Source organism: Anarrhichthys ocellatus, unplaced genomic scaffold (assembly GCF_004355925.1).
Source record: "Anarrhichthys ocellatus isolate YVR2014 unplaced genomic scaffold, GSC_Weel_1.0 scaffold90, whole genome shotgun sequence".
NCBI classification, from domain to species: Eukaryota; Metazoa; Chordata; class Actinopteri; order Perciformes; family Anarhichadidae; genus Anarrhichthys; species Anarrhichthys ocellatus.
Window position 1 is genome coordinate 133,414 of NW_022280120.1, and position 23,344 is coordinate 156,757.

At 45.1% G+C, this 23,344-nt stretch overlaps 1 protein-coding gene across 5 annotated transcripts in view; it reads right to left on the reverse strand.

Moving 5' to 3' along the window:
* Positions 1-23,344, reverse strand: part of iqsec1b (IQ motif and Sec7 domain ArfGEF 1b) — a 209,757-nt gene that overhangs the window by 34,495 nt on the left and 151,918 nt on the right. The window contains exon 1 of one of the 5 annotated variants that reach the window (XM_031875360.1): positions 7,557-7,697. The exons of the other annotated variants lie outside the window; for them this stretch is intronic. The gene's annotated coding sequence lies outside the window, so the exon portion shown is untranslated. Of the gene's footprint in view, positions 1-7,556; positions 7,698-23,344 lie in introns of those variants that run through there. 5 annotated transcript variants of the gene reach the window in all.

Consider the following 23,344-nt stretch of genomic DNA (forward strand, 5'->3'; position numbering starts at 1 on the left):
CCTGCAGAAAACCGTTTCTCTGTGCAGCACAGTGGCTAGTAAATCACTGAAACGAAGGATGCTCAAGGTATAAAAAACAAATCAACCCACAGTAAGGTAACCTACCTTCATTGTACAGAAGCTCAAGTTAAGTACAGCGACTCCAGGCCTGTCACTCTCAACCTGCGTAACCCGACTGCAGCCGGTACGTTCCAATTCCAGAAAGATGTCAAAAAACAGGCAGTGACAAGCAGAACTCCTCTCTTTCACACTAATGGAGCATGGCTCTGGTTCTGGTTAGTGTGGCTGTCGTAGGCACCACCCTGCCTGACTCTTCCTCTGCCCTCCCTTTTTTATTTTCCCTGTGGTGTAGAACACACACACTGAGGCTATTGAAGGAGAGGCAGCACCTCTGTCTGCTCTCGCCGGCTTTGAGCGCTGTTGATGTCGGCGTCTGCAATACAGGCCGCCTTTTCTCTCTCCTGCACGTCCCCCCCCCCCTCCCCCCCCCCTCCTCCTCCTGCTGGAGTTTTTTCACCTCTGCCGAGGAGAGCTGTGAGGCTGAAATGGAAGACAGGTTGTGTGGCGGCGTTGTGCCGGCTTTGCGTGCCTGCTCGTCAGAAGGGAAGGGAGTGGCAGCCTGGTGTGACACACTTGATTACCCTGGCTGATTATTTTTGGCACCCTCCGAAAGCTGAAACTCTGCGCTGTGTTTCCTCCAGTAATTCTCTCCCAGACGTCACAACAGTGTGTGTTCTGCTCCGACTCAATGTCGACTCTGTGTCTTGTATTGGGCTTTGCAGTCAGCTAAACTCTTCGTCATACTTTTCCTCCAAGGAACAGACCAGCGTGTTGTATATGGACAGGTTTTAAGTGTGAAACTACAAAACAGGTAAAAAACATACAATCACATATTAGTTTTGATCAACTTAAATAATGTGTATAATAATAATGGAAACAAATTGCTGTGCCATCTACGTATATTCAGCAGTTACATGTTGCACATGTCATCAAACTATTTCTAATAATAAACTAACAAAATAAACCCTCAGAAATACCTAAAGCTATAAAAGTAAATTATATTCACTGGCATTGCCACTCAGAGGGCCAGAAAATGCAGGATGGATAAAGATTCTATTGCACAATCACTCCAGTACAACACAGCCATGTTGTGACAAAACCAGGAAATGGAATACGTTACTTCCTGTCACATGTGCCACACATATAATACACTGGCGAATAAACATAACACTTTAAGTTAACACCAGGTGGCAGTAATTCCCACAAATAAAATACAAGTCATTACAGTGTGACTATCATTCATCTGACACCTAATACTTCTCTTTTTTATTTCATAACACATGCCGTCACATACCCAGCCAGGAAAATGCAGAACGTGGCATCCACAGCCTTCCTCTCTTCCTGTCAATTGACACCCTGGGGTGAACTTAAAGAAATAGGGAAGTAGTTTCAGCGTGGGACACGCCCATTGAGTTAAATACTGAGTGAGCAAATATAGCTCAGTGTTGGTGAGGCGGCGTATGAGAGACTTGAATGGTCTGAGAGGCTGAATTTGGTTTAAATCTAATTACAACTACTTAAGCATCGATAACCAATGGAGTGAGCCACAAAAGTACTTCATGGTTCCTCCATCTTGAATGCCCTAAAAGTACTGAGACAGATCACTTTTAACCATAATCCCAAATATGATGTGAAGCTCCACTAATCACAACCTTTTATATTAAAGTAGCAACAGACAAGATTATTATTATTATTTTTTTTTGCTTTAAGTTATAATCATGAAGTAAAAGTAGATTGCACAATGTAATGGCTTTAGAATAATGACGCTATCAGTGTTTAGATTGGTTATCTATAAACCTCTCCTTCTCTCAGCCATTGGTTTGCAATCTCCCGGAAAAATGAAAACTCAGCAAAATATTTATAACAGAACCACTGGGGGGGTTTTACACTGCCTTTATGACGACACTGAGATCAGGGTTTCAAATTGGGATTCTTAGGTTTTTGTCTTGCTTTGGACGGGCTGCTAGCCCGCTAAAGCTAGCTAACGTTAGAAACCAGAAAGCAGACCAGGAGCTACAAGAAAGCCAGGACCATCAAAAGAAACAAACATCTATTTTTGCACACAAGATTAAAGAGGAATCTGTCCGGTTGGCTCTCAGGTTTGGCAAAGCTTCCCTCCAAAATGCTTATTGCACGCTCTCTGACCTTGTCTTGAAGGGACCTCTGGTTGACTATTCCTGCCCCTGGAGATCTGTTTTCCTCCCCTTGAACACTTCCTCCCCAGATGGGACCTCTGCTAACCTCTTGAACTGGTACTTCCTGCTACATATCTCTAGACAGAGGGGCCCTGCGGCTCTCCAGCACCGCCGCGTAGACAACTTGTGTCAGCGTGTTGCGCTTGTAGCTGTCGAGGACGTTCTCCTCGTCTTAAAATAAAGATGCATCTGTTAAACCTCCGAAACAAATCTGAGCAGGCAACAGAGTTGGTGTTCCAACATGCAGGTCATTCTGGAGTGACACAAACCTTACCATGGAACAATGATCTCATGTAACACGGTGTGAAAGGCGTGGTGACTGATGCTTTTCTAAGAAATGGAAGCTCAATGTTAACTTAATTCTGCTGCCTTTGAGTGACAATGATGCTCACAATTGTTACACGGATGACAGAATATGCACAGTATGTGCTTTATCTGTTCACAGCGTTAACCTGCTTCATCCGTGTGTCAGTGTGTGATGATTAACCCTGGAGGAACTCTAATAGACAGTCTCAGCACGGTTGGAAGGATCAGTTTTATTTATGTCCAGTAAGATCACTAAAAATCTCAGCAACTTTCCATTCCAGTGAAATATGATTTGGACAGCCAGCAGAAGTTATTTCCCCCAAGTTGGAGAAATATGGATGCCATGAAGAGGAAGAATTGGTAATCATTTTTTAAAGATAGAACATATCAAAAAAGAACAGGAAGGAACATTTCCATACTCGATTCAAGTCATTATTTCCCAGAAACGACCATTAAGGGGGGCTTCCATTCAACCATTTGTCACCAGCTTTTTAGTGAGGTGAGCCCCCCCAAAAAACATGTTTCAACCAGAGCTTGGTTACGAGTTGGTGACTCTAGTTGGTGACTCAGCGAGAGAATTATCGTAAAACAATAATGTTTTTCTACAGTAGTTGTTATGTCCTGAGGGGATGAATGCGACGTCTGAATATTTGCCAACTGAACAGCCTGACGGGGCCTATCGTGTGAACGTAATCGCCAGGTAGATCACTCATCCCTGCCGTGTCTCCCCTCCCTTCCCTGAGGTTACCTGTAAACCTAAAAACACCACATTGTTTCCTTTCCATGGAAAGAGATTATCATCGAAATAAAATGGAACCAGGCGGCAAGCTCCGGGTCTAAAATAGAGAAGCCAATGGGGAAATGCCTTAAACGTGCATTCTCTCTACTGGATCAGGAGGCGACTCCTCTGGTTGCAAAAAGAAGTCAGATTGTATAGAAGTCTATGAGAAAATGACTCTACTTCTCTCTTGATTTATTACCTCAGTAAACATTGTAAACATGAGTTTATGATCTCATGAAAGTTAATTGGGACATCTTGGTCGCACTACAAATGTCTTATGTCTTATGTCCAGTTGTAATATGCGCCACCCTCACATGTCACTTCTGGTTGCAAAAAATAAAGATGGCGACGGACAAAAACCAAGATGGCGACAGACAAAAACCAAGATGGCGACGGCCCAAAACAAAAAAGGCGACAGCCAAAAACTAAGATGGTGACGGACAAAAATAAAGATGGTGACGGCTAAAATGCCAAACTTGAGGCGTCAAAACTGTAGAACAAAAAAAAAACAATGGGTGACTACGTGCACTCCTTACAGTCCAATAAAGAAACAGAACTGTAGCAATTTAAATATGTCTTGTATATTCCAATTGAAATTTAAAAATACAATTAAGGAATGGCGGTGTTCATCATGGGGGCAGTTCTTGGATGTGACAATATCGGTCTGACGGCGATTTATCAGCCAAGGGTTCCGGTGTAGTCAGCAGATATCCAGATAACAGGTAGCGGATATCCGGGCCAAGACTACCTCTTGCGCGCGCCAGTCAATGTTTACAGTTCAATTAGCAATATGAGACGAAAGAATGTAGTTGGTGTCTACGATCGGATTGTTTCACAGTTTTGCAAACTGTGAAACCATCGGCAGGCAATAGCTAATGGGTTTTGTGATTGCATTTCAGCCAATGTATTCCGCCTCTTTTGCTCTCCAAGCGGACCGTTTACCTGGACTACAAATAAACTACAAACGATTAACCAGAATGCTTATCGCCTTGCCTACAGATTCTTTATTCATATGCAGAATCTGTTATAGAGATTAGCCAATCACTGTCACATCTGATATGTTACAGCTGAGCTGTTAGAGAGATCCCATTGAAAGCATTGGTGATATTTGACTGGTGAACAATTAGAAAATAGAACAACTATATATTTCCTTTGGCCAAAGGTAGAGAGATGACAGGATATGCGGGGAGAGAGATGGGGAATGACATAGAATAAAAGTGGCAAACTTGAGCCAGGGACGCTGCGATTCACTCAGTGCTTTTTATCCCCTAGGCCATCGGGGCACCTCAAATCAAGTACCTGTTTATCGAATGGTTGGCTTTTATGGCCCCTGTTCTCGCAATTTATGTGCACATATGAACCAGGCTAAACTCCTAAGGTGAGGTCAACTGTGCGCTTATCTACAGGCATCCCATTTGGAGATGGCCATCACAAACACAAGGTTAAGCCATGTTTTTGTGCATTGTGTTTGGTATATTTTTGCATTTTGATGTGAAATTGAGCACACCGACATGTGTGAGTGAATGTTTTTGGCTAAGAGCACTTCTATCTGAGGATAAAATAATCTTCTTCATGCGGAAATATGTCAGTCACTCTCTGCAGACCCAAATTACACAACCAAAACGTGTTGAATTTCCTCCCAGAGGAAACAAGCATCAATCTTCAAGCCTAATGTTCACTACAAGCACAACTTGTACGAACATATGATAATGTTCTCTGGTGCAGTGTCTTTGCTGTCATGCTTAGAGGCAATAGTTCCCTCGGAACTGGGGCCCGGTTATAGCAGTGAAACTAAAACAATATGACGCGCCATCGTTCACAGTGCACAGCTTCTCCAGAGCGGCCTTTTAATGTCTGCCGATAGCAATGGTGGCAATACATCTAAGAGACGGAGCACCAGCAGAATAATCCCCTGCAGCTTTTCCCTGCCACATGTTACCAAGCCTTATGGCAACTTGTTGACGACAATCCCACACGCCCAGCAGTGGGCATGAACAGATTGTAATCTTCATGCACGCTGGCTGAACAATGCATCTTAGCATTGCGAAGCTGTGCACTGTACTAGCTGCTTTAATAAAAAAAGCATATGTAGACATTTTTTTAACAGTCTAAAAATTTGACACACATTTATTTAAAGGATAAGATTTGAAGTAAAAGTAAGAAAGATGACCAACCTGACCAGGCATTCAATGCCAGCTTTCAGTGCTTAACAATGATCAATACCTGGTGTTTTCACTTGTTGTACAACATATGGAGGTTTGAAACCCAGCCCTAGTTAGCTCTGTCTCTTTTAAGTAGATGTACCCCAGTGATAGCCATCTACATCACCCAGCTTCCAGCACCCACTACTTCGTGAAGATGTCCGAATAAATTGACAGGACGGGGCGCTAACAACCTCACACTACTTTCTCATTAACTGCAGTGAAAGCCACAATTAACACAACCTCAAGAGGCTACTTGTAAAAAAGTGTTACAAGTGCAAAATGCAAGGACTTATGGGTAGACAGTGTGACAATGTTTCCAATCTGACTGCAGCCATTTGCACACAAAGTTTGTGTGCGGTACACACAGTGAAGCCTGTACCGATGTTATTGTTTTCAACCACATCAGAGAGCCGGATTATCCACCTACGCTGAGCATATATGAAAGGAGACATCGCTCTAGAAGCCTGGTTGTTCCCTCTCCGTCTCAAAGAGAGCCCCATAAAATCCACCTCTCCAAACACAACGATGGCAACTCCGCTTCAAAGACGAAAACAAACGTCTCGTGGCGGCGACGATGAGTCAGCGTTTGAGATTTGGAATCCGTTCAATCTCAGCAAACTGCCATCAGAGTCATTATCCTGGAGCGGAGCGTCCTTGGCGTGGTAATGAATGAAGGGCCAGCTTAGCGAGCCTCCGTCCGCCCAACCGGCCGCAGCTTTACCTCCCGCCTTTTTAAACAGAACACCGGATGACTCATTAGACACTCGTTGCGGCTTCCTGGCTCCTCTCTCGGCAGCTCCGGAGGACTCTTCTGATGGGCCCATGATTTATTGAACACACGCTGATGTATCTGGCATTAAAAACAGCCTAAATGCTTCAGTGCACTTCAGTGGAGCAAAAGGCTCCTTGGATGTGTTACCCCCCCAAACACCAAGAGTTTTGTTTTGCTGAAGACGGACGAGGTCGTAGATTCGAGTAGGAGATGTTTTGGGAAATGTTGGAGAAGAAAACTAATTTCCTCCGTCCCTGACAGCTGCGGTGTATGAAATCTAAAACCACACTGAAAAGGTAAATTCAGTGGACCGCACCTGAATTCTCCTGAGCATGAAACAACAACAGAGCCCATTTTAATTCATAACCACAGAGGATGTCATCATTGTGGAATAATCTGATACCAAGCAGCTTAATGCTGCATGAAAAAAATCCTGCCTGAGGATATAAACCCAGAACCGGGACAAAAAAAAAAAACAGGCCTAGGAGATGGAATTATATCCACAAAGATCACACAAGTCCTGCATAATCCTGTGCCGTGGGCCAGCGGCCCCCAAACCCATTATCGATGAATTAATGTGTGCTTTGCTGAAACCTATTAAACCGTACTGTAAGGTACGCGCGATGAAGACTAATGTTTTTTAAGACGGAGCCGTGACTGCCAGTGACCCTCCGTCTCGTCCGCGGTAATGGGAGTGCGACACGGGAGCCCGTCCGCTTTTGTGAGTGGAGTGTTGTCGAGGTCAGCAGAGAGCGGCCTGATGTAATGAACTATTCCTGGGTCTGTTTAACAGATCAATAGGAATTGGTCACGCGGCCCGTCCATATGGTGCTCAGCGGATGCAGCACTGGTTAAAGAAAAAATTTAATAAATGCCAGAAAGGTGGGGACAGAAAGGACAAAAACAGTCTCTCTGAAGTTCAAACTTCCCCTCGGCCCTGGTCTGTGGCTAGCCGTGGGTGTCCTCCAAGCAAACAGGAGCTGCCATGACATCAGACTACAGGAGAGAGATGAGGGGATGGGAGGTGGGGGGACGCCAGTGCAGCTGCTGCAGTCGTCTCTGCCAGACACCTGCCTGGGCCGGCGGGTGTAAACAGAGCATGTGCAGCCCGCAGTACTCCCCTATATCCACCTCACACACACACACACACGCACACACACACGCCAAAAGATCTGGGTAGATGACATGAGAAAAGTGAAACGGCAGAGATGCGAAAGAAGTGAAAGCGGCAGCCCTACCGGCGGAGAGACACGGAGAGCAGCCCGGGACAGAGTCGACGCCGGTGGGACGAAAGCGAGCGACCATCCTCACACCTCCAGCTCCAGAGAGAGCGAGAGAGCGAGAGAGCGAGAGACGGCTCGGGCCCTCGCCACCCTCTCTCCATCTGCCTCCTGTGCTCTTTGAGTCTCACTCTCCCACCCCCTCTGTCACTCCCTCGGCCCCTCCCCTCTTCCCGCTCTCTCTCTCTCTCTCTCTCTCTCTCTCTCCCTCCCTCCCCTCCCCTCTTCCCGCTCTCTTTTTTTCTCTCTCTCTCTCTCTCTCCCCTCCCGGCAGTGTGTCCAGCCTGATGCAGCGAGTCCGGCGAGTCCTGGCCTCTACTGGCAGTGCTGCAAGGTCAACGTTACAGTCGCTGAAAACACCCCGAGTGTGCAGGTTTTATTTTATGTTTTTAATTGCACAGGCCGTTCCCTTCCCGGGTAATTAACGAGATGAGCTGTGACAAACAAGCACCAGTGCAGAGAAAAATCAATCAGGCTTCTGAGAAAAGGTCTACTTTCTGCTTCTCTTCTTCTTCCATAAAAAAAGGCCCAGTTGTCGGATGACAGAAGATTGATTCTACAGAGTTTCAGAGATTTAGGCAGATATGGTGGCGGCTGTCATTCTACAATAAGAAGATAGCTGACTTGAAAATAAACTTTGTCATCTAAAATCTAAAGGAGCTGCTGCAGTAAAGCTGTCTAAAACGTGATTTACGTTTGCTGCGTCCACGGGTGTCCGCGCGGCCAAAGTGACGTCACGTCCCCTTGCCAGGGCTCCGTGCGGCAGGTTTTCGTCTTTTCCGTGCACGTCCAACATTTTCGACAAACTACATTTACACAGATGAGGAAGAAAATTAAGAACTTTGAAGAGCTTTGAGGGTTGGGTCGGTGTGCCGCGTGGACAAATGCACAAAGTGTAAAGAACTCAAACGTTTCCTTGTCACGACTCCAATTCAGCTAATGTCTATGTGACATTCCTTACGGAAAGTATAACCTTTGACTTGACTTTGTCGAAATAAATATTAATCCGATTTAAATCAGGAGTTTTATCAACACATTCTCACTCTGATCTCGTCAAACACCGGCACTTGTTCGGTGGCACTATGCTTCGAACTGTGACGCTCTAGGTTCCACTCTAATGTCAGTTCTGGACGTCTCAGGGACGGCACATCAGCTCCCGCTCAATACATGCATACAGTCTCTTTTCAAAAATAAACTTCCAACGTAGGTTTACTTCAATTTTAGTTTTATTTAAACAACTACAGTACTCGGTTAGGCTTAGGAAAAGGTTGTGGTTTGGGTTTAAATAAGTACAGTGAGTAAGGTAAAAAAATAAGTCAACATTGACTTTGTATCACATGAACAGCAGTCACCTGGGTGAAAGTCCTGTGTTACCCATCCAACCTCCCTTCCTACTACATTAGTCGCTCTGATTGTCCAGCACTGACACAAATGTTTTTACATTGGAGTTACTTGAAAACCCAAGTTCTAATCATACGTAATGTATGATTAGAACACTGAGGAACTAAAGGGTTCCTCAGTGCATCTGCATCCAACGCCAAGGGGCACCGACCAAGCAGCAGTATTGACGAGATGGGAGTGAGAACGGTTTGGTCTTAAACTTTCTTTTAGGGCAATTTTGTTAGTTTCATCCAAAGTTACCAATATGACAATTCATTTGTACCATCAGGGTTTTATAAATGTTGACTGTTAGAAGGCGGGACAAGACCTGCAATCTCCAATGCTGAAGTCAGATACTTTGTAGGCCGAAGCATCCACCCTAACCTCAGCCTCAATAAGATGTTTCTTATAAGGGCTCAGTCACACAAGTAGATGAAGTACTTTTGGACCAAAATCAGTTGAATCACTGTTATCAGTAGATTTGTTTCATGATTTTGCTTACAGTTCAAATTGAATTAACTCTGACACATTAAACTTGAGCTGCTGACCAACTGCAAACCGTCCTTACAGGCCTCCACAGTGGAGGAAGTTATCATGCTAGCTGTAGGGCTAAAAGATGGGACGAAAATCAATCGTGCCTTTGAAAAAAGGTCTATTTCTGCTGTCTTTCCTCCAACATTGAAGTAGAAATTGTTGAATATCTTAGACGACATTTATTCTGTTGACTCTCGTATCATAAAAACTTTACGCTCAAATGGTGACAAATGTGATGATCTTAATTCCCACTAGACCCTCACTCTTTAGAGAGGCTGGGTATCATTTAACATTTATTTGACAAATTTGTCAGCATGATACCCGAGTTTTGGTACCAGCCTACTCAGCGTAAACAATGTACACAACTTAAATCACGAAAAACAAACAATACTTATTCTTAACAAAACCATGATATATCTTTTCCTGAACCTAACCAAGAAGTTTTTGCCTAAACAAACTGTTTGAATTCAAGCTAACCACAAGTATAAAACTGACCATTTCACTTTCACACTACGTGCAGGAAGGGTGCAGTTTGGCCCGTCTGAAGCATTAGAATGGTAGTGATAAACACTGACAACGGCCATTTAATGGACTGATAACATTGGAAATGCAGAATGACACTTTAGTCGACACCTCACTTTCAGAAAAATAAATTGTTTTGTTACAAAAGCCCTCTTTAGCCACAGAAACGGCGTGGCTTTAGGGATGGTAAAGGACACATTGTACCAACCAAAATTGAAATGTGTCCAGTACTTTATGACCAAATACCTGTAAAACTAATGACATTTCCATCAGCCTCAGACGTACTTGTAAGCATGTTAAGACACTAAACTAAGATGGTGAACATGACGAACACGGTATCTGCTAAACACTAGCATATCAACATTGTGACCATAAGGATGTTAGCATGTTTGTATTAGCACATAGCTCATATACTGTATATATAGCTCGCAGTCCAAATATGGTCACTTCTGTTCATTGATTGCAAAAATCCAAGTTGGTGATGGTCAAAATGCCAATCTCAAGGCTTCAAAACGGTATTCCACAAAGCAATGGGTGAAGCCGTGACGACTACGTCCACTTCTCATGTACAGTCTATGGCAGGGGTCACTAACAGGCGGACCCAGACGCCGTTGTATTCAGACCTGGACCTCTAACCGACAGATATTTGAGAATTATAAAATTTTGACGGAGCGTTTCTATTTCAACTGGTGCAGCTTTTCTAGCCTTTACGGCACTCGTTTAGCAGTCCAGGAAACACAACGACCAATTACATGTGTTGTAAACCATGTAATGTGATGCTACTCAGCCAATCAAATACGTGTATTCTGATAAACATCGCAATTCCAGTGAGATATACAGACAGGAGAGAGATGTAGGGAGAGACCCAACGTGTACGTAAGTCAAAGAAGTCATTTCACATGCCGTTCTCCAAAAAGAGAAAGGTGGACTGAGAGACCAGAGTCTTTAACCAGGAATGGACACTCTTAAATGTTCATTATTCCCACGGGCAGTTTGAAACCAGTACGTCTCATTTTCAGAGACCGTGGCCATTATTAAAAGCAGTAATGTCAAGCACCACTACGAGACAAAGCACAAATCGTACTCACTCTAATCCCAAATGAAGGCACAGAAAAATAAATCTAAGAGCCCAATATGATCAGAATCCTAACGCATGAATTCACTGTCCAATGATGATGTTAACAAAGAGGATAGAGCTGAAACAAGTGGTTTAATAACCACAGATGAACACAGTGTTCCTGTACACAAGGTTCTCTTTTTAGAAGATGAGAAGGGTTTATTATCGTGGCTTTTTTCTTTTTCTTTCACTTCACACCTGAATGAACTGAATATAAAGCTGCATGACGAGGAAAATTCAGTTAAATAAATTTTTCTAAAATTAATTACTTTATTTTAAGATGCACATTTCAACAGCTTTCTGCCATGTATTCTACTTTTTGAATACAGACCTTATTTTACTTGAAATGAGAGAAGAACAATTCTTCATTATTAGAGTATGTATTTCTTTATCATTAATCCAGTTCAATTTGAAATCTGATAATAAACATGGTTAAGATATACCTCAATATACATGGCACTAAATCATTGCGCAAGTTAGACATTATTGTGATGTTCCGGACCTTTGCATTAGGACATTCTCTCTCAGTGGACCTTGCTGAATGTTAACTGAATACCCCTGGTCTATGGTATAAACCCAGGCAGCATAACAAGAATTCAGTAAATTCGTCAGCACCATACAAGTACTGAGGTGATCATGAATATTTACCGGCTGAGACCTTCTGCTACAACAACGCGGCAGCACAGCCTTGATATGAAGGTCTGAGCTTCTCGTTTGCTAAAAATTGTCATCTTGTGATCTCAAACATTGCTGAAACTGTCAAATCCAGCTTAAAAGAAGCTGAGTATGAAGCACGCTCCCCTGAATCTTGACAATACAGGGAGGTTAAACCAACCAACACCCACACACACACAGCAGCATTCTTAGTGAAGAAAAGTAGGGCCTCAGAGGATAAGACTTACTGTTGCGGCTGTAAACTGCAGCTGGCATGGAGCGGCATTAATATCCCGATCGAACCTCTCTATCCACCTGGGAGGAACCTTGCCAGGGGTCCTGCCCCCTTCTAACCCTGGCACTCACGGGCCTGTCGCCTCGACGACTGATGTGGCAGCGTGACTGTCGGCGGTGCCAAGAGGGACGAACGGAGAGTGAGGGGGAGAGTGGAGACTGGTCTCTGTGCTCGTACCACAGGGCCTATAGGATTACTGGTAATGGGATTTCCCACTAATGGCTCCTCCTGACAGGTGCGTCCCCGTTTAGCTGAATGGCGCTAAAAACATCACAGACGTTTAAAGCTGTCCTCGCCAGTCCCCGTGCTGCAGTAAATATCCATCTTAGCAAGCTTGTTTGTATCAGTGTTGAGCATTTTTATCTCGTTATTTCTACAGTGAGCACAAACACGTTCCGCAAGCAAGTGATACCTTGAATTAAGGCAGATTACTTCAGTCAAAGATTATTTTAGCGAATAGCGCTGTTGTAAACAAGAACAACTCTGTTTTTATGTATGTATGTAAAAACTCAGTAGTGCAGCTGTTGCCATGTTCTTCACAGAACCCTCACAAATGAATCAAGAATTCACTGGTTGCCTGTTCGTCTGTTCTCTCCCTTTCAACTTTTGGTTTTCTGGAGCTTTGTGCTAATTCCCACCACAGATCCACTGGCCCTTCAGCAATGAAGTCTTGGATTGTGGGTCCCCCAATGACACCAACATTAGTTGCTTTATCATCTATACTCTCAGAGATGACATCCAGTCTGTCTTGTCTGACAGCTGAATCCCCTCCCCTGCATGTTGTGCAGTCCCTATGTTTTTACATGTATAAAAGTGGTTGCATCTGTTGGCAACCAAAGGCCAAGAAATGGTTGCTAATTTTTAATTAATTAATCTACTAAATGAACATCATGCTGTATTGAAGAATACTTGAAACTAGAGATTGAGACCATAGACTCATGTTTACAATGTTTACTGAGGTAATACATCAAGAGAGAAGTAGAGTCATTTTCTCATAGACTTCTATACAACCAGAGGAGTCGCCCCCTGCTGGTCAGTAGAGAGAATGCAGGTTTAAGGCACTTCTGCATCGGCTTCACTCGGCAGAACTAGAGATTGCTGCCTGGAGCGAGGGCCCAAGAAAAAAAACCTAAAATGCACCGGGGGCAATCACAAATATGTTACCCTGCTGACATAAAAACAGGGCAGTGGCATATCCTGACAAGTTTTCACGTATCAGCCAGCGATGTCTACGATGTGTAAATTCGCTGAGCTGCGGCTTCAAATAAAAATGCTGGGGCGACCCAACTGTTTGCCATTGACACTAAACAAGAATGAATGATTGGAGCAAACAAGTTAATCCAACCAGTTCAACTGTCTGGAACCACAGAGGGACTAATATTTAGATGCGGTTCACTGCAGGCCTCCCTGGATTGATTGGGGTTAAGCCTTTTTGCTCAACAGCATCTCAATGGTGGCTTTCCTCCAGGAGGACAAGGATACAGTAGATGTATACATGTCCTCCGCCACTTCCTGCATCACCATGTCTCCTGACCTGCATATCTCCCTTGCGAATTCAATAAAAATCAGAGGCGGGGCAGAACAACCAGGGAGGCAGAGGGAGGGAGGGCTGCACACAGGGAAAGACAATAGCAGCTGGAGGCGCGTCATAACGTAATGATGCTGATGTGGATGAAGCAGCTTGCTACCTTTTCCCCACATAAGTCTCTGGATGCAGGACAGCTTGTGACATCGCAGGGATCAGCGGCACGGTTTCACACCTCGCGACAGGAAGCAGCCCGTGAGGATGCTGACACTGGGCAGGCGGACATGAACTAAACCAGAGCAGAGGAAAGTTATGGGAAACTCTTGTCCCTTTGCATGTTGTTTGAGTCTTTTACAGTAGACATTTTAAAGGGTAGATAGGAATAAAAGCAGGAATAAAGGATGCTGTTAAGTACCATTTGGTTTTCAGGTGGTGGTTATTACTTTAGAACATTTCCTAAATGTTTGCACTTGTCTTTTTAAAATTGAGACAAATACTTTCAGCAAAGCGCTGAATATTTTTCATTACGGGATCTTTTCTGAGATGCTGAAGAGTCATCATCATCACCACTGTTTGACCAAGCAGAGTGCTGCAGCAGCGAGTCCTAAAACCCAGGAATGATATGAGAAGTCAATGTGTTTTTTGAATGGGGTTGATGAGATAGTTGCTGTCCTGTCTTTTTTCTGGCTGTGAAGACTTCTGACCAGTAGAGGGCGCCATTATTCCAGTCTTTGGCACTCAAAGCATGAAGAGCACTCTTGATATTCAGCCCCAGCAACATGATCAAAATTAGGTGAGCAACCAGCAGATATTTGGCACATCTGACTCTCACCTTCCAAAGAAGAACACCTGACACGTCTCACTTCACACATGTCCTTCCCCTCGGGTTCAGGACATATTGGCTGATGTAATCCTCAGGCCTGCGCCAGAAATTATAATTGGGGTGAAGAGGATTTGCATTTAAATCAGGTGGAAAGAGTTTTTCCCCCCTTCTTCTTCTTCTTCTTCTTCTTCTTCTTCTTCTTCTTCTTCTCTCTTTTGACCAAAGCAGTGTCTCCTGTAATTCCGAAGTCTTCCCTTTCTTCTCCCACCAATTAGAACCCGTAGAGAGGGGGGAGGGGAGAGGACGGGCCATCTCCATCAGCCCCGCTAACCACTCAGGGGAGCTCATTAGAGCCGCAGCCCAGAGGCCCGGTGTTGTGCTGGCACTACTTCTGACGCCGCGTCGGCACCATTGCCTTCGACGCCACTGAGAGAGAGCTCCGAAGAGCAGCTCCTTCTCCTGACAGCCTGTCACGACATAAAGGTGTACAGGCGTCTCACAAAACGGCGTTCTTTCGTGCGGCCTCCCGGATCCGCTAATTGAAACAAAGGTTCTCGTTTCAACGCATAAAGCAGCTCGTGGCCGATTGTGGCTGCACCCAAATCTCAGAGGACGGCTTATTTCGGCATCAGCAGACGCTCCACGCACAGCGGCGCTGACAGGAATGAATCGCCACCGCCTCCTCAGAAGAAGAACGGCGAGAATCTGAGGTGAATCCTTGGCAGCGAAAATTCTGCCGTCCCCGAAAGCATGTGATGTGAGGCTGGGAAGCCTCTCAGCTGGAGCCAGGGCTTTTTTTTGTCACAACATTCAAGCGTATGCTCTCTCATATGTTTGGACCCAGAGCTCAAACCCATATGCCAGCCCCCTTTCCCTTTGGGAAGAGGTGTGCGCTAGTTTTTCGTACCAGACGCATTGGGGCTGGCTGGCACGGTGAGCACTGACGCGTGGTGCACAAAAGAGACGTCGTGCCACGGTGCTTACTCTGGGAGATGACTACAGGAGACACCTGATGGGGTGACTCTCGGCGGCGCCAGCAGATGTTTGTGTGCACAGGCGGAGGACTTAATGAGTGTTTACCGTCTTGTGAGGGAGATGATGGCCGCCTCCTGCTGTCGGGCTGCCGAGGGCCACCTCACGGGGCCCGACACCACGCAGCGCTCAAAGGATGAGTCTGGTTTATTGCAAACCCGGCCCTTACCGCAGAGTCTCGCCATCCTTCCTATTGGTAATAATGACAACAAGCTGGAAACATTACATTACATTACATTACAGTCATTTAGCAGACGCTTTTATCCAAAGCGACTTACAATAAGTGTATTCAACATCGGTTTTCGAGAGAACTAGTCACCAGAAGTAATAAGTGCATGTCCTTTCCTCAAACAAGCATCTAAGAGCATAAACCAGAGCCAACGTACAGTGCAGAAACAAACGAATGCAATAAGTGCCACAAACTAATATAAAAACAATAAGTGCAATAAGCTAGTATGAATACAATAGATGCTAAGTAAGTGCTAAGTGGAAGGCTAAGGGTAGGCCTTCTTGAAGAGGTGAGTTTCCTGACGTCAGTGGGGAGTTCATTCCACCACTGTGGGGCCAGGACAGAAAACAGCCGCGACCGGGTCGATCGGCCGCAGGGACCTCTGAGCGTCGGAGCAACCCGTCGCCCCGAGGTAGCAGAGCGAAGTGGTCGAGCCGGGGTGTAGGGCTTGACCATGGCCTGGAGATAGGAAGGAGCTGTTCCTTTCACTGCCCTGTAGGCTAGCACCAGAGTCTTAAACTGGATGCGGGCTCTTACAGGTAGCCAGTGTAGAGAATGGAGAAGGCAAGTTGTGTGGGAGAACTTGGGGCGATTGAACACCAGGCGAGCTGCAGCTTTTTGGACAAGCTCCAGAGGTCTGATGGCCGACGCCGGGGCTCCGCACGTAGTGAGTTGCAGTAGTCCAGGCGGGAGATGACAAGAGCCTGGATTAGCACCTGCGCCGTCTCATCAGTGAGGAAGGGGCGAATCCTCCTGATGTTGTAGAGCAGGAATCTGCAGGAGCGTGTAACCGATGTTTGCTGAGAACGACAGTTGGTCATCCAGGGTCACACCCAGGTTTCTCGCAGTCCGAGTTGGCGTCACCACGTTATCATCAATGGTGATGGACAGGTCTCGGTGCGGGCAACCCTTCCCCGGGAGGAACAGTAGCTCGGTTTTGTCCAGGTTGAGCTTGAGGTGGTGTGTCGTCATCCACTTCGAGATGTCAGCCAAGCACGCAGCGATGCGTGCCTCCACTTGAGTGTCCCCGGGGGGAAATGACAAGACTAGCTGGGTGTCATCGGCATAACAATGGTAGGAGAAGTCATGCGAGCGAATAACAGAACCCAGAGATGTTGTGTAGAGCGAGAAGAGAAGGGGGCCCAGGACTGAGCCTTGTGGAACCCCCATAGTCAGCATGCGTGGTTCCGACACAGAGCCCCTCCATGACACCTGGTAGGATCGACCTGTCAGGTAGGATGCAAACAGGGAGAGTGCAGAGCCTGAAACGCCCATCCCCTCGAGGGTGGATAGGAGGATCTGGTGGTTAACAGTGTCAAACGCCGCAGACAGGTCCAGGAGAATCAGGACAGAGGAGAGAGAGTTAGATCTCGCTGCGTGAAGCGACTCCGTCACCGCAAGGAGGGCTGTCTCAGTCGAGTGACCCACTTTGAACCTGGACTGGTGAGGGTCCAAGAGGTTGTTTTGGTGGAGATAGCAGGAGAGCTGAGTAAAGACAGCACGTTCAAGTCTTGGAAAGAAAGGGTAGAAAAGACACCGGTCTGAAGTTCTTGACATCAGAGGGGTCAAGTGATGGTTTCTTCAGAAGGGGGGTGACTCTAGCAGTCTTGAAAGCCGTGGCGAAAAAAAAACATGGCGAGATTGGTACAAAGAAGTCAGACAGAGTGAGAAACACAAGCTGACAGATAATCAAATACCCCCAGGTTAACTAAACGTATTTGGAAGAGGAAGCAAAGGCGATAGAGAAGTTATTACCCCAACTGTCTCTTGTTAACATCGGACTTCCTGGCTCGACTTTGACCAGCGGCGTAAATATGGACGGGGTGGAGGCCCTGGGGCGCCTTCAACAATGTTAAGGGAAGATTTGGCCATTAAAAGCAAATCAACTCGGCACCTTGGAATTACACCTGTGTTCGGAGAAAAATGAAAAGTCTTAAAAGACACGGTGCCTTGAAAAGGCAGATCTCTATCATGGTTTTTCTTTTCTTTGTTTTGTGAAGTCAGTAGAAATCAGCAACACAATTATGCTTATTTTACATACACTAGGAAAACAAACTTTTTGATAACATTTATAATTTCTTGTTTTCTTTGTTATTTTTGTCACTCATATTACACATATTCAATGATGATAGCTGGCATATGTTAATGTTTCCAGTGTCAAGTCTCGATTGAATCATGTGACAAGACTATATCGATGTATAGTAGCTAGACCTGATAGCTTTCTCTTTGACACCTCTACTTTCCCAATACAACAGCCTGAGGAACTCATTCAACTGTAAAATCCAACACATTATGAGAAATATATATATATAAACACCTAATGTTGCCGTATTACAAGCTTCGGTTAGTGCCTCTCATACCATCATTACATTGGCTTCACAGAGCTAAGCATCTTCCCCAGGAGACCGTTCAGAAACACATCATTCTAAGGCTGAAACAATCAGTCCTTCCATTCAGTCATTTCTGTGAAGAAAACTAAATGAAATTGGGATTTTTACATTTGAAAAGTTTCTTAAAATAATAATAGGAAACTCATATCTGATGCAATTTGACAAAATATCTGAAATAATTTGCTAACAATTCATCCAAATCGCCCGTTTTACACAGACGTCCTGATACGTAAATCGACAGAAAATTTATCAACAATTTGTATTCAACATGTCATTAACAGTTACCATCTTTGTTTGAATTAGGGAATTAGGGTAACAACTTCGAAACAGAGTACAATCACCGTTTTTCATTTTTTAAATGAACAGTGTGTAGAATTGATTGCCATCTTGTGGTGAAGTTGCAGATTGCAGCCAATTGAAAACCCCTCCGCTCACTCCTCTCCTTCCAAGCTTTTTTTTTTTTGGCATTTGGGTAACTTAAAAAATGCCAAAAGATCTCTCTAGAGTGCATTTTGCTTTTGGTTTGTCCTCTCTGGGCGTTCGTAGAAACATGACAGACTCCGTCAAGGGGACCCGCTCCCCATGTAGATATGAACGACTCGTCCTAATCTAACGAAAAACATTTTCCGTTTCAGGTGACATAGTGATGCCTATCATAATCAATCCCCCCCCCCCCACCCAGAAATCCTACACACTGGCCCTTTAAATCATGCAACGTACATAGTTTATGCAGGATTTAGTAAACACATTCAAACAGGGTTTCTACGTTTTGTTGGGTATCGAGTCATCAAAAACACAGACGCTTAGCTCTTTGGCTAGCATGTAACGGAAACATGTGAGAGGAACAAAACACTAGTGTTGCTAGATTTCAGCAAGGAGAATTTAGTTTTAGCGAGAATTTCCTTTGAGCTTCCTTTAGCACTCGCCCGCCAGCTTTCTGTGCAGCCTAATGGTCTTTTCCACTTAACAACCACAGAACCAACCATAACTGACTGTAGCAGATGGTGTTGACAACACATTTTTACACAGCACATGTCAGACCTCGGCACAGACAAAGCAGAGCGTCACTTAACAGTCTACCAGGCACTCTGACGACATCCAATGTTCATTCAGGCCTTGACACAACTATACTATACTATGAGAACGTCACTGCATGCCTTGTCTCACAAAAACACGATACAAGACAGCCTTTGACCACTTCACAAAAAAAAAAAAGTAGTCATTGCAAAAACAAAATCGTACAAAAATGTGCCGTCTTGAGTGAAAACCATCATGAAAGGCCTCGCTGACATTTCTGATAACATTCTTGTCAAAACAGTGGAAAAACTAGAAGAAACTGCAGAGCTAAGAACACAGTCAAGGAATTGTTTTGATGGAGAAAGTCTCACATCAATGGGAGCTCCTATTGATACACTATGGAGAGCTCATTTCTACCGAGCAACTCTTGTCGCTGCGACTTGATAAGAGGGGATCAGATGAAAGCCGCCGGCTTAACGGGGAAACACAACAAGGTGATTGTTAGTGACTCTTTGAGGAATTGTTGTTTTCAAACAAAAAAAAGCAAGGAGAGACAGAGAGAGAGAGAGAGAGAGAGAGAGAGAGAGAGAGAGAGAGAGAGAATATACAGATAAAGCAACAAAAATAAAAGACATTATACTCACTGACGTCCATTATCATTTCAGTTGCGAGGCTAATTTGCCATGCATTGCTAATGGGCCTCGTCTCGCATGTCATCAAATGCTCCACCTGCACACTCCATCAAACAGATGTAGCGAAATGGAGGCAAGAGAGAGAGATGCACCCACAAAATGCCCCATATAAACATGCAAATACAAACATTGCGGCCCTCTGGCGCCAATATCCACACCTGGATCACTCGGCTCTCCTATGAAATATCTGCACGCTGGCGTGTGACCGTATCCAAACCACGCCCACGGAGTGACATTAAAAGCTAGTCAGATGTTAAAAGGCTTTTTCATTGTGGCCAGAGGAAGACGGATTGCTGTGTGGGGACCACTGACTGTGCAGCGGCACTGTCCAGTAATTACCAGTGGCGCACCACCTGACCCCCTCCCCCGGCCACTCACAATGTCACCGCCATCCCATCCTACGGCTCATAAAACATGCTTCCACACACAGCTGTGTGCATCACATCTACTGGCCCAGTTCACCGTCAGGAGCCCTTCTTTATCAGTATCTATGCATCCTCTTAAAGGGACGGGAAGTCATTTGGCACGGGGCAATCACCAGTTAACCCTTTGTTTTAGGTCGATTGTGGAGGATTCCTGTGTTTTAACAGAGGTGGGATACAAAATAACAGTTGGCATACCCTGGCCTCCTGGCAGCCAAACTGGACGCCATCCCTTTTTCTTTAAAATATTCACTAAGCTGTTGTCATGTGGACAATATTTCTTCAACCACGTTGATTCAGGCTGGTCTCATCGTGCATTCGTAGCTATACCTACGAAAGATAACACGTAGTAAAACACGTAGTAATTCGTGGGTATCCCACGAAATTATTTTGTATGTTGTCCACGTAATCATGAACAAGGAAGTTTGAAGACAACAAAAACACCACAGGGCGGGCAGGAGGAGAGGTGCATGGGCCCAACAAACAACAATCTTTCAGGCAGAAGATCGCTGACCGAAGTCAACGTCGATTTATTTGTCACGTGACTTTCGTACTTTAGTAACAGGGCGCTGGGTCTAACCTGTGGACTGGCTGATTTTGAGCTAAACGCTAACTGAAGTTCTGTCTCCTGATGGCAAAAAAGACAAAACGAAAATATGTGTCGTTTCTGCCACTTTGGATTTATTCCTATAAACAAAGAATCAAAACATTCAGGGACCCTGTACCTTCAACGTGATTGACACACCCTTGGGGCAGCTCTACTTCTTCGTCCTCTCATGTTGGACTGAGGACAGACTGGACGCTACAGCGACTCACTATCACCTCTCCAGGTGCTAGTGGAATTACAAGACAGGACCCAAAGGGCCGGGGCTAACTGGTTAGCATGCAAATTTTAGAAGATATCTCTGCAACACAATACATAGACTCCATTGACACAATGCCAACACTTCACATTTTGTTATTTTCTCTTAAACAAAAATTCTGGCCATATCTCACACATTGCCCCTTGAAAGATTTTAAATATACATTGTGTCTTTACAACAACTTATTCACTGAACATGACAGCTAAACCTCTGTGACTGTTTATTCCCTCGCTGGAGAGATTAATGTACAATGTATGCGTGAGCATGGCCCATTAAACATATGATGAGTGGTGGTATTGTGTGTACTGCCGCGATAACGCCAGGGAGCAAATACATGATAACTAACACACACACACACACACACACACACACACAAACACATACACACACACATACACAAATGCCTCCCCTGCCAACACCCTGAGTCCCCTCCCTCCTCCCTCCCATCCCCTCAACCTCCTCCGCATTAATTATGACATTGGTAATAAAGGAAAGTGTTTAACGGGGAGGAATTGCAAATAGGCGGGAATTGATTGGGCCCTTCTCTCGCACTAATTGATTGTGGACTTTATTATTTGACAGCCACGAATAATAAAAGTGGAGGAAGAGGAGGAGACGAGGGAGAGGGTGAGGGGAGGAGGATTAAAGTTGAGAGGGGTTAAAGACTGGTCTGTAAATTACTTGCTGGCAATTTCGTGCAGTCAACAATTAAAGAACGTCTGTGCTGGTATTTGAATATGAATATTTAATTTGAATTAATTGGCTACATTAGCTAAACCCAACCGGAAGCTGTTAGCATTCTAAACACACCGGTTCAGACACACATCCCAGCAGCCTCGTCAACCTTAGTTTTCAAAATTTCAAAAATCTTCACCAACAACATGCCTCGCCTCCAGCGGTCCATCTACTGGCCATAACTGCAGCTCCTAGCTGATACAATTAAACTGTGAGAACAACCCCCCCCCCCCCCCTGCCCTGAATAAATACTGCCAGTGATGGATACTTTCCCAGAATGCTTGGCCAAAGGGCGTGGGCGAGTAGCAGGAGGTGCTCCAGGAACCATTAGCCCCCCACTGATTAGCCATGGGGCTGCACATTATGAGCAAGCATTGTTGTGATATCGACAGAGCTGGTATTGGGGTTAAATAGCTGGCAAACAGTTAGTCAGTATTTTCATTCCATTTTTATGTGAACAACATTATAGTAATACAAAACAACAATTAATTTCATCTAGTTGTGTTTGGTAAACTAAACTTTGATATGTTTTCTTTGGATCAAATTGCCGAAAGCCTTTTGGAAGCAGTTTCTTGGGGACGATCGGTACACAAATGCTTTAAAGAATTATATTATAAAGGCTACAACACACTGTTTGGATTTCAAAATGAAGACGGAGCCTTTCAAAATCATCTTAAATTGGAAAAAGACCATCTTGGGTTTCCTCTCCAAAACCCCTTCTCTTGACTTGGTTTGGGGAAAAGATTTCACTCAAACAACGGGGATTTTATAAAGTACACACGTGGCCAGCCAGATGTTTGGCGGCGGGGACTCTCTGTTCTAATGAGGAAAACCTCGGTCACACTGCATTTCAGTGGAAATCCACACATGTTGTGTTTTGGGGCTAGTTATGCATGCACAAAGCCACAATCTGGCGAGTGCTACCTCCAGCTGTTTGAACTCAGCAATCCTTTCTGAATTTACGAAGGTGGAGGCGGAGCTCTTCTCCTGAGGAGAACATAATGGACTTTCTGATGCCCTACTGGGAGAAGCACTTTGGAAGAGAGAGGTCATGGCGAATATGGCCAATAGATTTACGTGTTAAATGGTTTGCTAGATACTGTGGGAGCACGGCTGTGTCTCTAATCCGTCAGAGTGCCTTTAGCAGGTGTCACATTGCTGTTATCAGAGTCAGGGTGAAGTCACAGGGCAGCCAGGGCCGGGTCGTGGGTACCCCCGCCCCCCCCGGACCACTGACAGCCCAGAGTCAGAGCCCATCACGGGCTGACACGGACCGATCCGCGCCCAGGGCCGCTGTGGCCATTAATGTTGGATGAGCTCAGCCTTATTGAAATGCATAAAAGATAAATGAGGACCCCAGGTGGTGGCTGCGTCCCTGCCCGCCCCAGCCACTGTCCGGTCATTATTGACCGAGCCACGGGTCACCACTGATGCTGGGACCGGCCAATTATAGCACCTGACAGCGATTAGAAGAGACGCCGAGTGCAGCAGTTCCCTGCGCTACGATGACATCCAA